Here is a 4,308-nt window from a genome sequence, read left to right as displayed (position 1 = left end):
ATGTTCATGAAAATAAGACACAAACACAAATTATATGGGGAAATTGTTTTTGAGATATTCAGAGCTAGGATTTTTGGGCCTGTGGGAGATACAGTGTGATGGTGGAATATCTGACCTTGTGGTGATCACCCTTGACCCATTCATTCAGATGTAGCTATAGATATAGATAGATATAGCTATGAATGAGTCAAGGGGGATCGCCACAAAATCAGAAGGTTTCTGGACACCAATGATATTGAGAAGCTATCCTAGGTGGTAAAAACCATGGCTGTGTTTGATGTGGGAGATACAGTGTGATGACGGGATATCACTTTTGCTCACCTGCAACACTGGAATAGTCTGATCCACCTGATCCTGCATTGAGCAGAGTTGGAAGGAGGCCATGGGTTTCCTTCCAAGTGCATCCTTATTATTCTGTGATTCGAGGTCTCATCATCCCCCTGCATGGCCATTGGCTGTTTTGAAAAGTTCATATTTTTCCTACAGCTCTTACAATTCTTGCAGCCAATGACTGTGTGAGGTTCTGGGAGTTATACTTTTTTAAAAAGTAAGCTTTTCAAACTCAGATGTTATCAAAATTGGCTTCATGATATATGAAGCGTAATTTGAATTTTGTTACAAATTCTTCAACCAAATCCTGGCCTTATGTTTCACACTATTTGGAGGGTTCACTTTTCACCACTACCAAAAATGGCTCTGTTTTTTATAAGGAGGAGAAGTTCTCTAGAATATATATTGTCACATGGGTCACATAAATGCATCAAGAATGTTGGATTCAGCGAGTGTGGGAGGTATTTGTCACCTCTGGTATGGAGCTTTTAACTAAATGGTCCCCTTAGATTATTAAAAGGTCATGAGAGGCAGCTGGGGTCTTTCTTTTCCTATTACAAAGTGTGGAATAAAAACACATTTGTAATAAATTCCTGACAGGCACCGCTATGCATAGAGGATCGAATAACAGGCAGCTGTGAATTATGAGGCTATAATTCTATAGAAGGGTTCAAGTGACATCATAAGGGAAGCAAAAGCCACCTTGGAATGGAAGGCGAGATTATTAACCTCATTCTTCAAGATGCACCTGGCCTTAAAAACATTTAATATGTTGGGCATGAATCCAAGTGACATTGAAGGAGACACACTTCCAGCCTCGTGATCCCCAATTTTCAGTCCTCTTCAAGTACCACAATGGCTGGGTCTCTGAAGAATATTTGGCAAAGCAGGTGTTCGTTTCTGCAGATTTACTTCCAAAAAAACAAATGCAAAAGGTATCTAGTATCACACACCAATCCTACAATCAGATTTGGTGAAATGAAAAATTAACCCTGTATGGCTGTTTAGGTGTAGTATATGGCCACCCAAGAACCATTGCAGGCAATGGACCCCCAGATGCAGATGGAAAGAAAGACTTGAAAAAAATTATTTGCAGCAACCAAAATTTTTCCAGCAGCTGATTGTGAGAGGATGAGAGAGTAATCATTAGCATCAAGATTCTAGAGAACATAAAATATAATATGCTTGATGGGATGCAGATAACACAGAAAAACACATTTGTGAGACTGGCAGCTGAATGGTAGGAATGGATATGGACGGAGGAAGGGGGAAGGAAGAGAAGGAAGTTCTTTGAGGCCTCAAAAATATGTGAGAAAACATTAGATTAAGCAAAATACTAAAACCCAGAGTTGAGATGGAATTCAGAAGCCTCTATTTCCGTGATGAGATATGCTAAAGGAACCTATCATGTTGACACGTGGATTCCAGGTCTGAACAAGAGCCTAAAATCTGGTCTGGGTCATACCAGTCTGGATATTATCTAGAGTAGTGTTTCCTAAACTTTGGAATTCCAGGTGTTTTGGTCAAAATGGCTAAGGTCTCTTCTACACTAACATCAAATCACATTTTATTGATTAGCCCATTGGCCGTAGCAAAACATTTAACACATAAACATACATACAACATGCAACATTCTACACTAACATATAATGCAGTTAAACTGCATTATGAAATTGCATTATATGTCAGTCTAGATGACGCCTGAGACTTCTAGGAGTTGAAGTTCAAAACCACTTGGAGGACAAGCATTTTAGAATCACTATTCTAAGGAAAACTCAAAGCTGGGCCTATCATTAGCTAGAACTCAGTGGGAAGAAGTTATAAGTTTTAGGACTATAACTATCAGAATCCTTACACTAGCATTGTCACTATTCTGGCTGGAGATTTCTGGGAACCGTGGCTTCAGAAGGGACATTTTAAGTCATTGTTCTTAAGCTGCTAATCTGGGGGTATCATGAAAGGTAACAGTTGTTAACAGTTTTAAATCAATTATCATTTCATTTTTATTGCCACAGAAAAGAAGAGGGCTCATGGAAAGTTCTTACTCAAGTGGAAGTATCTCAATTGGCTGGATGGCACTGCCATGTGGTCAGTGTGTCAGTGAAGCCACACCAATGGTCAGTCAGATGGAAAATTCATATCAGTCTTGCAGGGAAAGCACACACCAGGCTGTAGTCTAAGCTTTAAGAAGTGTTTGAAGGTGCTGGATCATTCCTTGCACCTTGTATAACTCCTTTAGTCTTGATTAAAGCCATCACAATATTTTAACTGTGCCCTAGCTTGGCAAGTCAATGCATGCAGAGCTCCTATTCTTTTCTTTTTGCCCTCATTGCCCATTTACAGTCTGTGAGGGGACCTCTTAGCTCATAAAACGGTATTGCCAACTCACCATCATCCTTGTCATCTCAAACATAGATGAGCACCCAGAAATAAACCCCATGCACTTGCCTGAAGTGTGACTAAGAGCCTTGGCATGTGACAAGATTAGGAAAGAAATGCTCTCCATGGAATGATAGCCGCAATGATGTTAGCAAAGGCAGTACTAGAGCCTCCTTTCCTTCCTCCCCTGAAGATAGATTGGAGTTTCCTTATAGAAAAATGTCTATAAGGGAGGGGGGGGAGGGGGGGGAAGAGGTGATGTATGACATTGCCTTGTGCCACGTTGTGTTACCATGCATCACCCCCTCCAGCCTGTCCCAGCCTGCTGCTTTGTTTTGTGATGTTGCCTAATGTGATGCGACACCCGGTAATCAGCATAATGTGATGCTGTTCACTGGAAATTTAAAACAATAACAAAACAAAAGAGGACTTGATTGGATCTCTAAGATGAGTTGCAGCTGGAGATGAAGGCACAGTGGCATAGATTACAAGGAGCAAGGGCTGATGAACCAGGCTTGTTTCTCCATCAGAAAAAAGAGGAAAAAATGCCCAATTTGTTCTTTTCTTTCTCCTTCTCTTTTCTATCTTCTTTTACAACCTCGGTTATTTTCATTTTTTATTGGGGTATAAGGGTGGAAGAGAAATCTCAATCAGAAGCTGAAACAACAATTTGTCCTCTGAGTGTCCTCTGTCACAATAGAGTCCCATAAATCTCACCTATTTCTTTGGATGTATGGCAGCATCCACTAGAATCCTGTATAGTGGTTTGAGTGTTTGACGGGGATTCTGGGAGACCAGGTTTCCATGCAGCCATGGAAACCCACTTGGTTATCTTAGACAAGTCACAATCTCTCAGCTTCAGAGAAAGACAAAGGCAAGCTGTAAAAGAGTAAAAATGTGGCTCTGGGACCAAACCTTTGGTAAATCTGTGCAATAAATAGATATGGATTGACATGTACTGACTACAGGAAAGGCCCAGATTATGATTGTGGATTATGTGATCATTTGTAATTGTTTTTAAATCCTTCTTATTATTTAACTGTATTTTATTATGCCATTTTAATTGTTTATTTTAAATTTGCATTGTTTTTAGGCATTGAATAGCTGCCGATATGTAAAGCCCACCTTGAATCCCCTTCAGGGAAAGAAATATCTTAAATAAATAAGTAATAAATAAGCCCCATCTGAACAAATCTTGCCAAGAAAATTACGTGATGGATATGTCATAGGTTGGAAATTATTTGAAGGCACACAGCAACAAAAGCAGCAGTAATACACCTGTCATCAACAGAGGCTGCTTCTAAATAAATGTGAATCAGGTTGCAATCTTAGGAATTCTCTACACTGTAGAATTAATGTAGTTTGACACCACTATAACACTCATGGTTCAATGGGTCATGAACACAATATCCTGGGGCCAACCTGGAGTGTCCAACTCCAGATTGGCACTGTGATGGTTCTTACCACTAGCCTGCAAGCCATTACGTAGGTGATTCTCATTGCTAGCCCCTGAACTGCTGTGGCAACAGGATAGAGCTTTTACTATCCAATGGCACTGAACCTGGTTCTGCATTACAACACCCTTACCTTCCAGCTCCT

The 4,308-nt window shown here is 40.2% G+C and overlaps 1 long non-coding RNA gene across 1 annotated transcript; it reads left to right on the top strand.

Moving 5' to 3' along the window:
* The first annotated feature begins 1,013 nt into the window (after window positions 1–1,013).
* Window positions 1,014–3,902, top strand: LOC134297766 (uncharacterized). Its single transcript, XR_010004637.1, has 3 exons — window positions 1,014–1,265; window positions 2,346–2,447; window positions 3,803–3,902. It is a non-coding gene; the product is annotated as an uncharacterized LOC134297766 (long non-coding RNA).
* The last annotated feature ends 406 nt before the right edge of the window (window positions 3,903–4,308 follow it).

Source organism: Anolis carolinensis, chromosome 3, assembly GCF_035594765.1.
Source record: "Anolis carolinensis isolate JA03-04 chromosome 3, rAnoCar3.1.pri, whole genome shotgun sequence".
In the NCBI taxonomy this organism is placed as follows: domain Eukaryota; kingdom Metazoa; phylum Chordata; class Lepidosauria; order Squamata; family Dactyloidae; genus Anolis; species Anolis carolinensis.
This window is presented reverse-complemented; position numbering and strand designations above follow the sequence as displayed.